The sequence below is a fragment of the Budorcas taxicolor genome, chromosome 3 (genome assembly GCF_023091745.1).
Source record: "Budorcas taxicolor isolate Tak-1 chromosome 3, Takin1.1, whole genome shotgun sequence".
Lineage (NCBI taxonomy): Eukaryota > Metazoa > Chordata > Mammalia > Artiodactyla > Bovidae > Budorcas > Budorcas taxicolor.
The window spans coordinates 98,554,933-98,568,283 of NC_068912.1; the positions used below are offsets into that span (position 1 = coordinate 98,554,933).

Genomic DNA, 13,351 nt, shown 5'->3' on the forward strand with positions numbered 1-13,351 from the left:
TGTGGTGGGGAGAAGAAAAGGATAAGGGGGCCTAGGAGACCCGAGCTGCCCAAGTAAAGCCTCATTCCTGTCTTAGTTTTCATCCTCCTGACTGCTGTGTGGCCTTGGGTACCTTCCTGCCCTCTCTGGGCCACAAGGTCCTCTTTTGACAATGAGATCCCACGGAGGAACCAAGGATCCTCCCTCACCTGACATTCTCTTGGTAGAGCCAGAGTCCCCCGCTCTCTTGCTGCCAAGAAGTGTCCCCTGTGACTAAACCGGTGAAAAGCAGGAGAATTTGAGACTGTATTTTAGTTTTGTCCATGAGGCCAAGTTCTATGCAGCTGTCACCTTTGATGTACCCTAGCAAGATTGTTAATCCCCTGCGCTGTCAAGGCTGCAGGTCCCGTTCCAGTCCCATGCTGTCTTCTTTCCTTGCCATTCTGAGCCTGCTCCTCTTCATCCAACGGCTTCCCCGAGTGTGACTAAGGCTTCCTGAAATGGAAGAGAAGGTAAGGACCCAGCCCCAAATTTGGGGTAGGGGAGAGGTACCAGTGGTAAGTAAGGGGAGAGACTCAAGGCCCTAAGTTGTAGGCTTCTAGATCATCCAAGCCAGGAAGGCATTGGAATTCTAGCCTGCCTTCACTTCCTCAGTTCATCCCCAAAGCCCCCCAGCCCAGGTGGGGCCTTCTCACCTCTCCCAGCCCAAAGAGGTCTAAGACTGTCTCCTGCCTGTGGCCTCGGCTCCTCGGATCCTTTCTCAGTGAAGCAGCCAGAGGGCAGCTTCTAAATTAAAAGTCTGAGGGGTTGTTCCCTGCTTTATAACTTCCAGGGCTTCCTGTGGTCCTTCAGATAAAGTCTGAGTTTCAGATCTCATCCCATCTCTCTGCTCTGGTCCCAGCTCACGCCCTCCACCAGCCACACATGCTGTACTCAGCCCAGGAGATCGTCAGCACTCCCCTGAACTTGCCAGCCTCACCCAGCCTTTGCATGGACATTGAGACTGCCTGGAATTCCTCTTCTTTCTCCTCTGCGTGCCAGATGTGTGCTCCTACCACGAAGCACCTCCTCTATGAGTCCCGTGTGCGGTCCTCCGCTGGCTGGATGAGCATCCCCTCCCCCGACCTTCCAGCTGGGCTCCCACAGCACTGTGTCCATCCCTATGCCCAGCTTCACGAGTGACACTAGGGTTGCAAGCCTACCTTGGGTACCTCCAGCCTTACTCTACCCCATTCTTGACCCTGAGCTCCTTGAGGATAAAAATGGTGCTGATAGTGTTCCACAGCCCCAGCACCAGACCTGGTACAAATCCATAGTGATCACTGAGGGGTGAATAGGAATCAGTCCATGTACACTGGCTCATTCCTTCCCCCTGCACCCAGAGACACCCCACCACTGCTAAGGGAACAGAAGCTTCTTTAAATGCCCTAAGGAACAGTAATATTTTCCAAGGTTTTTAGGGTGCTAGCTCCCTAGGCAAGGAGAACAAATATTATTCTCCCCAACTTGGCAGATGGGTCAGCTGAGACCCGGAGAGGAGAAGGGTCTGGCCCGTGTTCTTATGGCAGTATACCACCCAAAGAATGGCAACTTCACACAGCCTGCATGCACCAGGACCCAGATTTGAGTCAGTGTCAGAGCCCTGCCCCTTCTGCTGCTCTGTGTGGTTGGTCTCTGAACACTTGTAGCCTGTGACTTAGCGGAGAAATGATTTCACTCATCAGCACCGAGTGCTCAAGGAGCCAGCCCCCCAACCCCCCACCCCAGGCCACCTGGAACTGCCCACCCCTAACCCATGCTCCCTGGCCGCTGCCCAGGCCCAAGGCAGAGCAGGTCCCCTCCCTGCTGGCGGGCCCCCGAGGCTCCCCCCCTCCTCCTTGCAAATTGGTAATTGCTGTGTGGTCAGACCAGAAGGAATTAGACAAGCCCTCTAGGAATTTCATACTGATTTTGCAAATGAAAATGGAGACTTGCCTTTTGAAGTCTAGGCAGCTGTGTCAGCAGGCAGGTCTGAGACAGCAGGAAAAATAAAAATGACATGCTGCCAACCAGTGGATGCAGCTGCTTCACGATAATGACAATGATGGTGGTAACCATGGCCACCGCCAACTGATTGCCTGCCGCATAGACTGTTGTCCCTCTGAGGGTCTCAATCTGCTCATCTGTGGTTCCCCACCCATTTTTTCCTCCACAGGTGACCAGCCCACTGTCTGAACATCCAGCAGGGAAGGGGTGGGTGGAGCACAGAGCCCTTGGCCTGAGACTAAAGGCTTTTCACCACTGGGTCCCCTCCTGGCCTAACTCTTGACACATCTTAAAACATGTCATGCATTTCCCAGCCCCTCTACCTTGAATACACTTTTCTCCAAACCCTACTTATCCTGGACAGTCCAGCTTAAAGCCTGATTCCTTCACCAACTCCCAGGGTGCATCACAAACTCTCTCTGAAACCCAAAGGTCCCTGTTTTTTCTTTTTATCACTAACTTATCCCTGTGTTTTATAATTATCTGTTTCTCTGTCCAACTCCTCCACCACCTTGAAGTTCCTCAAAAGTTTATAACTGAAAATAGGCAGGCCCAGAGGATCCTGATATATTTGTATTTTTTCCCTCCATTCATGGTGTGTATTCAACTTAGGAGATCTGAAGTAGTTACTGGGGAGCAAAAATAGTTCATGACAGACAGTCAGTGCTGGGGTCAGGGAGTGCTAAGCCTAGGCACAGCTGCGGCTGGGGTCATTGGGGTCATGTAAAACCCTAACAATGGGGTTGCATGTGATATTACTTATTTCTCTGCACCTTGGTTTCCCCATCTGTAAAATGGAGTCAATAATGTTGGCCTCACAGGACTGTTACAAAGAATAAATGAACTTTCTTATGCCAAGTGCCTAGAACCATAGACAGTTTAAATCATAAGAGAGTGGAGTGTCCCTATCCTAAAATGTTGGCTTCATAGAACATGGCAGGCAGAGCTGGATACTCCCACACCCTCGTGTTTCAGAGGGAAACCCTGTGACCAGAAGGTGGGCCAACTCCTAGTCTGGGTTCAGAGCCTGCAGCAACAGAATCTAGGTCTTCAGCCTCCCTTGGGCTTACTTGTGCCTAAAACCAAAAACCAAGGGACCCCTCTGCCATCCACCAGAGCAGACTCCCATACAAACTCCCTTCCTGAAGACCCCAAGCCTCCGGCCCTGTCCGCACCGCCCACCCCAGCCTGATCCCCAGCCTAGCTATCAGCCTCCCTACCAGCAGAATGCTAATCTCCTCCCGTGGGTGGCTCCGGATTTATGAGCATTTCCTGGCATGACTTGAAGGACAGAAGAGGAATGCTGGGATCTTGAAGGGTGGTCTTTGGGTGGAGAAATGAGGCATTCAGAGAAAAGAAGGAAAGAAAGCGAGGGTGAGTCAGCCTCCGCGGCCGGCCCAGGAAAGCGCAGAGGGCCCGCCAGCCCACACTGCAGGGCAGACAGAGGATGTGGCTGCTCCACCAAGGTCTAACCGGTGGGCGTCCACGGAGCGGAGAACGCCTGCACTAGAAGACAAGTCCAAGTTCTGGGGTTGTGGCTGGGGCTGGGGACAGGGTGTGTATGGGGAGGGGATGGAGGAGCGCGCTCGGCACTTCCGCTTTAGGAGGAAGACAGCCGCCTTCGTCTTCAGCCTCATCTCCTTGCTTCACGCTGTCTCCCCAGATTCCGTGCAGCTCCCTCTGCTCGGCCTCTCCGGGACTTTCCACTCCCCTCGGGGAAAGCGAGAGGCCTTCAGGGCCCACAGACCCCACAGGATGTGCTCCCCACCTTTCTGCCCGTGTCCTGGGAATCCCCCTCGCCTCTCCAGATCAACCCTCTGCTCTGCGTGCTGTGAGCCCGGAGCTGACACAATATCACTTGGCCTGTCTCATCCTGGTTTCAATAAGAAGCAGAGGCAGAGGATGAACTGGCAGGAGGGGAAGAAAGTTGGGATAGTTCTTGCCGCCACCCACTTCCTCCTTCCTACCAGCCACCATGGTCCAGACTATGGAACAACAGCTGTCGTCCTCTTTGACGGCTGTGGCTCTGGCTGGTTTCGGGTCTCTGACCCCTCCTGTCCCATGAAGGCTCAGGGGCAGGAAAACTTCCCATCGCTGCTGCTCCTCAGTGCTCCGCCATCCCCGGCCCACACCCCTGTGGATATTTCCATCATGCAATGCTCTTCAGTTACCCAATCAGTTGAACTTACTTCACTGGAGCTCACTTCACTGGCAGTGCACCATCTGTTTTCTGTGGGGTCTCTGCCTGAGACAGATCGCATCGACTAGCTCCCCCTTGCCCACTCCTGTCCATCCATGCTGGCCTCTTCCTGTTCCCCACACCCATCAGTCTCATTTCTGCCTCAGGGCCTTTGTACTGGTTCTTCCCTCTGCCCAGAAAACCCTTCCATCTCTCAAATACTCCCATGACCTGATAGGCCCCTCATCTCCTTCAGACCTCTTCTCAAATGTCCCTTCTCATTGTGCCTTTCCTGGACATCTCATGTAAAATGTCATCCCCCAACACACAAACACACACACACACATACACACACTCTTCCTATCTTCCTTGCCTTATTTTCTTGTTAGCTACATTCACTCTCTAACATAGATATTTTACTAGTTGTTTTTGTATATTGTCAGCTTCCTGCTACTGGAATGAAAGTTCCATTAGGACAAGGATCTCTGTTTGCTCTGCTTACTCGTGTCCCTCCAGGGTGTGGTACAAGAACGCAATAAATATTTATTCAATGAATCTGTGAATGGGTCCTTTTTGCTGGTGGGTAAACCAAGGTCCAGGGAAGGAAAGTGATTTACTCAGGGCTTTATAGTGGAGATTCAGATAACGATGGGAGCTCTGGTCCTAGCTGGCAGCCCAGAGCCAGTCCCCGGCTCCAGAAAGCCTTGTGTTTATTTGGAGGCCTGCTGCTCAGTGGCACAGTGTCAGGAGACAGGATTCTGTGCCGGGGGCCAGGGGACTCAATGTACTGAGAAGGAAACAGGGAAGTTGTCAGCGCTGCTTTGGTCCTGCCGATGGAGCAAGGAGAATAAATAAATAAATCTCAGTCAGAGTCGGGCAAGCTCTAACCTTTGAGGAAATCTCCCCCAGGCTGGAGAAACCTTCCTGCAAGGCAGAGCTGCCCTTTACCCCAACCCACATCGGTGCTGACAGACACGTGGCCCAGGGGCCAGGGGCTCTGCTGCCACCTCTGTGCCCTGGGGGTATGGAGTCCCAGCAGGGAGCTGCTCAGGATGTGGTCCTGGGGTGAGTGGTCCAGCTTTTCATGCATGCATCCATTCACTCTTTCTACAAGAATTTCTTAAGCATCTACTATGTAAGCGTCAGGCACTGGGCCTTTTGCTGGAGAAATAGCCAAGACCAAGGAAGGCAATTTGCCTGCCCTTGGAGCATTCACCACCGAGCAGGAAGAACGAGCATTAAATAGCAATGACAGGACTTCCCTGGTGGCACAAAGAATCCGCCTGCCAATGCAGGGGACACAGGTTCAATCCCTGGTCTGGAAAGATTCCATAGGCCGCAGAGCACACTGCACAGGCCTGTGCTCACTGAGCCTGTGTGCACAATGGCTGAGCCTGTGCTCTAGAGCCCAAGAGCCACAACTACTGAAGCCTGCATGATGACCCCCTGTGCGGCAACTACTGAAAGCCACGCCCCTAGAGTGAGCAGGCCACAACTGCTGAGCCCACACGCTGCAGCTCCTGAGGCCCATGAACCTGAGCCTGCTGTCTACACAGAGACCACCGCACTGAGAAGTCCACGTGCTGCAACTAGCGAGTAGCCCCCCGTCTCTGCATCTAGAGAAAGCCCACACACAGCAGTGAAGACCCAGTGCAGCCAAAACCTAATACATGAATAAACTAAAAGAAAAAGCAATGAAGCAGGGGGAGTGCAATGGTTCAGAAAGTGACAGTGCTTCGGGGGCACTAAGCAGGGAACTCGCCCGGCCCTGCCCAGGACAGTCCTCCTGAGACGGGAGCCTCTGCAACCAAGTGAAAGGGGAGTGGGAGCTGCTGGGTGGAAGAGGGTTCCAGGCAGAAGCGGGAGCAAGGGGCAGGTCCTGAGGCTGAGAAGAAGAGTTCAGCATAGGAGAGGAGTCGAATAAGTTTCCATCAGGCGGGGCAAAGAGTAGAAACAGAGCAGGAGGCCACGTTCCAGGTGGGGCTCCTTGGCCAGGTGACCTCTTTCCTCTCCTCATATGCCATCTCTGAGCAGGCCCCACGACTGAAGTCCTAGAAGACCTCTTCCTGCCCAACTGACTGCTCAGAACTGGGGCTTCACAGGCTGGTCCCTACTTGTCTGTCTGGGTAGCCAGAAGCAGCCTGGCGAGTCAGGTCCAGGACCTGTCAGCTGGAGCTGAGTTTGAATACCAGCTCCAGTTCTTTAGTGTGAAACCTCATGCTAGAGCTTTCACCAGCCTCAAGGCCTCGGTTTCTTCAAGTGTCGTATGGGAATAACAATCCGTTCTCTGGAAGGATTATGGTGTAGGATAGTTTCTCAACGTCCTTATCACGGCCCGCGGAACCCGTCATACCAGTCAATTTCAATCAAGTTGGCAAAATTAACCACCACAAGTCCACCCCTTGTCTAGTTGGCATTCATACAGTATCTCCTTAAAATGGTACCTAATCTCCAAATAAATAATAACGAAGCCTCATTTATCCTAACATGATACAACAATTCTATGTACAACCAAAGCACACTAATGCCTTCCCCCAAAGAGGATGCAGAATCTTTGAGTGGAAGTTATTTACTCTTCTTGATGTACCATAACTTGAATTGATACTTAAAGTACTTGAGTTAACAAAATTTAACCACAAAGTCAACATGTCTTCTGTTACCATGATGGGAGAGAAGAAAAGAGAAAGAAGAAAGCAAAGATTTTATACACACACATCCTTAACAAATTCATGAAATACTCCAGGACAGTCCTTCTTTCTGTGACTGGTCATGTGGTCGAAACTGGTATTTATAACTGCCTTCATCTCTTAGCACCACCACTACCCATTCCCTTTGCCTTCTGCAAGCTTCTCAGCTGGCCGTGGTTCTTTACCTGGTGGGATGACCCAAACCTTCATTCCTGGGGGGTCTGGGCCATGAGACGTCCTGCCTGCATTGGGTCATTGCCGTTTCCCATCAACATTAGTTACCCACAGGGCCTGGTAATCTGAGCTGCCCTAAGGGATCTCCTGCCCTGGGGACATGCTCATCCTCACCTCTGTTGTGGAAAAGCAGTCTGATTCCCTCGGTCGTCAGGACCAATCCCCCAGCCCATACAGTAACTCCCTTCTTTGCCTGTTGATTAAGACACACGAGGAACCTAAAGTGACGGGGGGCAGTGGGTCTGAACTTTCAGTTAAATGGAACCATTGTTGTGTCTTTAACTCACTAAATATTAACATTTTGCCAATTATTTTATTTTTCTCCTTTTCCTCCCCAGCAGAGAGAGCAGGATTTAGGTCTGTTTTGTCCCTGACTAAATCCCCCCGACCTAGAACAGTGTGTGGCCCATGCTGGCTGCTCCGTCAGCACCACTGAGTGGGTTGGGGCCTTGGCTGTGATTTCCCTGTGCTTCGGGGTGGGTGAGAAGTGGCAGCACCAACCTGAAAGCCAGGCCTGTCTCAAACACCTTCCTAACAAAGCGGGTCCTTCCTTCTCTTCACGCTTCTCATGACGCTGCTAGGCCAACAAGTGAACACAGGTCGTGGTGTTCACCCTTCCAGCCCCTCTTGGACTGTTTACTGGACTAATCTGCAACAATAAACCTGTCCCCACCCTCCTGGCGCCTGCCTCCCTCCCTCCATCCGAAGCCCGTGTTTGAAGATGTGTTTAAATTCCGGGCCTACACTCAGCAGACACTGTGGACCAGCTCGTGGCCTGCAGGCACCACTGAGGGGGGTACTGGGACCCTCGGGGCTCTTGGTGGCCAGGCCTCCACACATGGCAATCCAAGGGAGTGAGGTGGCTCTTGCCTTCACCCCATGTTTGTTATTTCATGTCAAAGTCTTATCATAAACATTATCCTAGAGTTGGCCACCAGGGCTACAGGCAAGGAGGGTTTGTTATTCTAAAGTGGCAGGGAGCAGAAGGCATCGAGGCCTGAGAGTCTGAGCTGGGCCAGGCTTGGGGATTCAGGATGAATGACAAGGAAGCAGGAAGCAGGGCACTGACTCCTGCCCGTGCGCTGGGCCTTGTAGTCCCCACTTACCAACCACGCTCCATGGTGATGGCCAGTGGGTGTTGTGGGTGGAAACCAAGTCCAATTAAGCCAACCATCCCAGATGCCTGCAGAAAATCAGAAAGTAAATGCTTGTTGAATGCCTGGAGGAGTGTAGCTTCCCTATGTCTGTTGGAAGTACCAAGATTGTTCATGAAGAAGCATGTATTACTTTGAAGCCCTGGTTGTGGGAACCTGTGGGAGCCAGACAAAAGTAAATTTCATGGCCCACATCTGTCCTTTATGAGACAAGTGGCCTTGAGTCCCCTTCCCCTCTGCTTCTTCAGTTTCCCATCTGTGAATAAGGACTGTCCCCGCTGGCTCTTTCCCAGGGAGAGCAGAGGGCAGCCCCGAGGGCAGTGGTGAATTGAGGTGATGGGGTCCAGGGCTGGGTCCCGTGCATCTGCCATGCCTTCTCCAGCTTTGTCACCTTCATTGAATTACTCTCTATCTCTTTGCTTCATTTATTTTTTTCCAGTCTATTAAATGGAGTTAATACTAGACCTGTCTCAGAGTTGTTGTAAAGGTTCACTTCAGTTCAGTTCAGTCGCTCAGTCGTGTCCGACTCTTTGCGACCCCATGAATCGCAGCATGCCAGGCCTCCGTGTCCATCACCAACTCCCGGAGTTCACTCAGACTCACGTCCATCGAGTCAGTGATGCCATCCAGCCATCTCATCCTCTGTCATCCCCTTCTCCTCCTGCCCCCAATCCCTCCCAGCATCAGAGGTTAGATAAGTTAATATAGGCTTAGAGGGTTCCTGACGCATGATAAGTGCTCAATAAATGCACTTATCCTAGTGATAAATAGATGAGGACCGAGTTTCAAATTGCAGAGGATGGGTACAAGACAGGGAATGGTGGGGAAAGGCCATGCATGGTATTCAGGTCAGCATCCTACTCTCTGAAGTAGTTCTTGACTGTCTGCTTTTCAGCTGTGACCAGAGAGGCAGGCTCCCCACCCACCCCAAGCTCTCAGTCTAGACAGGGAACAGGGAATTGCCTGAAATGGACACTTCAGTGGGATAAGTGCCAAGACCAAGGGGATTTCGGGGGTCTGTGGTGGGGGTGAGGGGAGTCTGGAATGACAGGCTTGGGTTTCAGCCCCAGTCTCATCACTCCTCAGCTGTGCCACCCTAGGGGTGCTTCGTGAATAGTCTGATTGCAGTGATTTATCTCTAATATGTTAATAACAAATGCTCCCTGCCTGTTTCTGGCTGTCTTTCAAGGCTCTGAAAAAATGGATCTGGCAAGGTGTGTGGGATGAATGTGGACTGTGCTAGTGGCCATCTGGAAACCCCGCCCCAGACACGGTCCAGGGCACAGCAAAGGGTCCTCAGTTGAGGGTTGGGGAACAGTGAGCTCACTGTGCCCCCAGCTCACTGTGTGGCCTTAGGCAAGCTTCATCCTGCCTGCTCTGAACCCCTGTCCTTTCTCCTCTTCCATATGAAGAGGGCATAGGAAGAGATCAGTGGTTCTGAAACAAGGCTCCAGGGCACCTGTGGGTTCCACAGAGAAGCACTAGGTGCTTGTCACAGGGGTCACTGAGCCAGTGAGACTTCAGACAGGCACTAGCCTGCTTCCTTTACATCAATCAGGGAAGTTTTCATTTCTATCCACTGCACATTTTGAGTTCCGGGCAGGGTTTCTTTGGAAAACAATAAAAATAGGAAAGGATTCCATGGCTACAAAAAGTTTGAGAAACCACTGGACCCTAAGGGATCTTCCAGCTCTAATCCAAGAATATTTAGGCCTAACTGTTTTCTTCCAAGTTGTATTTGACAAGCATTTATTCCACACTTACTACATGCCAGGACTGTTCTCAGCACCTTATAGACTGTGATGTTCTTCGTTCACTAGAACACCTCCCAGCTCCACGAAGGCTACATGTCTGCGGAGGTGACTCCATGTGTCGAAGAGGGCCCAGGGGGGCCATTTCCCCTCCAGCCAGGTTTTCTGGGCGCCTTAGCCGGTGACCTCAGCACAGGCCAGGTGGTGCCGGCACTGAGAATCAGCGGGGCAGGTGTGTGCAGCACAGGGTGTGGTCACAGGAAGTCTGTGTGTACCAGCCCCCAGAGGAGGAGCGCACTCCAGCCCGACATGGATGCCTTCGTCCCAGGCATGTGCCGGGCGGGAGGAAGTGCCTGTTGCTTTAGCGATGTCCGGGCCAACAGGGCCACTGCCTCCTGTGATCCATCCCCAGCCACCCAGCCGCCATCGACACCCCGCACCAGGTGGCTGCAGATCAGATTTCAAGGGGAACAGCCAGAACCTGGAGGCCCGGAGAAGGCCCAGAGGTAGGCTGGTGGGGCCTGACCTCATCTCCAGCCGGCTCATTAGAGGGAGCAGCCTGTGCTGTCAAGCTCCGTGCGCTCCAGCTCCCCTGCCCCGCTGGAAACAAAAGTGGGAGGGGATGGGCGGAGGTGATCCCACAAGCACAAGCTTGGTCCCGTTGCCCAGGAGAATATTTTCCCCAGACTTTGTGTACATACGGCCTGAGTTTTCTGTTCAGATTAGGTGTTCTGGAACCACGTGGTGGCAGCGTGCCCCCAGTGCTGATGGAATGCCAGAGTTCTAGGGGCTAGTGTGAAGGATTTACGGAGCAACCTTGAATGATGAATTGACCACAGCAGGTGTCAAAGTGCTAAAGAAAGGATGTGTGACACCGTCTCTTTACCAGGCACAGTGCTGAGTGCTGCTGATGCAAAAATACATAGGATGTAATTCCTATCTACAAGCGGCTCATAACCTCAGTGGGGAGAGAGGTAGTGAAATAGTAATTACAATCCGATGTTCACGCCCTGCTGGAGGAAGCAGGGTGGGTCGCTCATCTCTCAGCACAGCTGTGCTGTGAAGCCTTTGCTCAGATGTCTGGGCCCAGCTGCAGGCAGGTGGGCTCAGCTGGGCTCACTTGCTTGCCTGGGAGCTGGCTGGCCAGACCAAGACGGCCTTGATGGGACAACAATGGAAGCAGCTGGGCTCTGCCCTGCACGCCTCTCACCCTCCAGCAGGCCAGGGTGGACTGTTCCCAAGACAATGTGGGCATGTACGAGGCAGCGGCAGCAGGGCGTGTGTAATGCATTCTCCATTCATCTATGGAGGCTTGTGATGTTGGCCTCCATCTGTCACGTAGCAAGTCCAGAGTCAGAACGTGAGGGAGCTACCGAGGTCCCTGGCCAGGTGTATGTATATTGTTGTTGTTCAGTCGCCCGGTCGTGTCTGACTCTGCAACCCCATGGACAGCAGCACACCAGGCTTCCCTGTGCCTCACCATCTCCTGGACTTTGCCCAACTTCATGTTCATTGCATCAATGATGCCGTCTAGCCATCTCATCCTCTGATACCCTCCTCTCCCTCTCCTTGACGCCCTCAATCTTTCCCAGCATCAGGTACTTTAACAATGAGTCATCTGTTCACATCAGATGACCAAATACTAGAGCTTCAGCTTCAGCATCAGTCCTTCCAGTGAATACTCAGGGTTGATTTCCCTTAAGATTGACTGGCTTGATCTCCTTGCTGTCCAGGAGAATTTCAGGAGTCTTCTCCAGCACCACAGTTGGAAGGCATCAATTCTTTGGCATTCTGCCTTCTTTACAGTCCGGCTCTCACAACCAAACGTGCCCACTCTATGTATATAAGGGGAGGTTAAGGTTTGAGGTCATGACTGTCATTCTACCTCACAGGGAGACTATGAGAGCTTCAGCGGGAGGCCTTCACCCAGCCCCCAGCGGTCAGAGAATCTTCATGGAGGAGACATCTAAGCAGAGCCTGAAAGATCAAGTCTGGATCTGCACGTAGTAGAGAGTGGAGGTGGGAGGTTTCTCACGCACAGGGAACAGCATGTGTGAAGCGCAGAGTCAGAAGATTGCTAAGTAGCTGAGCACTGGGAGACACAAGGGCTGGAAATAAGGTCATTGACCACAGCAGGGGCCAAGTCACTACCGTGTGTGCTCCAGTGAAGAGCTAGGCTTTTATCTTCAGGGCAGGAGGCATCCATGAAAATTTTGAGCAAAAAAAGAGAAAAATAAAATCAATCAGATTTGTGTTTTTAAAAGATAGCTGTGGCAGAAGAATATGATATAAATGGGAAGGGAGGGGGGTCTGCAAAAACGCATGGGTTGCAGTGAGAGGTGCCTGGGCCTGAATCAATGTGGACCAAGAGGCTGGGGTGAACCCTGTTCCCAGACCGGATGAGCTGGGCCTGAGCCCTGCCAGGTAGACTGGAGCTGGAAAAACAACAAAGACAGGAGGCCTGAGATTACCTGCTGATGCTTTGCACAGGATTTGCAATTGTTTTTCCCTCTCACTGTGTTAAATAACCCATTTCATGGTCAAGCTCCTCCCTTTTGCTGACCAAAGGAGTCTGGGCGCACAGATATGTGGAGCTGGCCCTAGTCTCAGCCATACAGAATTGGGCATGCCCCTTCCCCTCCTGAGCCTCAATTTCCCCACCTAAAATGAGACATTTTAGATCATCTCTCAGGGCCTTATACCTTGGGCAGACCATGTTCCTTTAGAGCCATGGGGCTCAAATACCAGAAGCCATCAGACTGCTAAAGAAGTTCCCAGGAAGCCTGTTAAAAATCCACAGCCTGGCTGTACCTCCAAGTGATCCTGATGCCATCTGGTCTGGCTGGGCACAGCTGTGTCCCCAGGGCCTGGCATGGTGGCCCAGAGCACAGAGGGGCTGGAGGAAACACGTGCTGAGTGGCAACACAGATCTGACTCAGGTCCCAGCTCCTAAGCCCTCTGCCTGGTTTAAGGATGGCTTCTGAAGGAGGTTGCATTTGGGTTGGGCCTTGATATCTAATGGGCTTTCTGGTTTTTGGTTCATTTGTTTGTTTTGCAGTGTTTGGGATGCATTTTGATTCCAAAATGAGTTTGTGCTTCTTCTAGAACTTTTCTAAGCACAGATGAAAAGAGTCAGGAAAAAAACTCACCTATCGTTCCAAAACCCTGAAACAACTAGGATTCCCATTGCCACCTTCTTCGCTAAGCTGTTGATGCCCAGAGCAGGAGTGGGGACCAGTGAGGGCAAAGGGCTGGGGACGAGAGCAGGCTGAGTGTGGTGAGAGGCCAGCGAGTGAAGAGCGAAGGCCGTGGAGCATTCGAGCAGCACCAGCTCATGTCAGG

The 13,351-nt window shown here is 52.2% G+C and overlaps 1 protein-coding gene across 1 annotated transcript in view; it reads left to right on the forward strand.

The window, feature by feature from the left end:
- TRABD2B (TraB domain containing 2B) overlaps window positions 1–13,351 on the forward strand; it is a 221,386-nt gene that overhangs the window by 171,174 nt on the left and 36,861 nt on the right. The gene's annotated exons all lie outside the window — the stretch shown is intronic.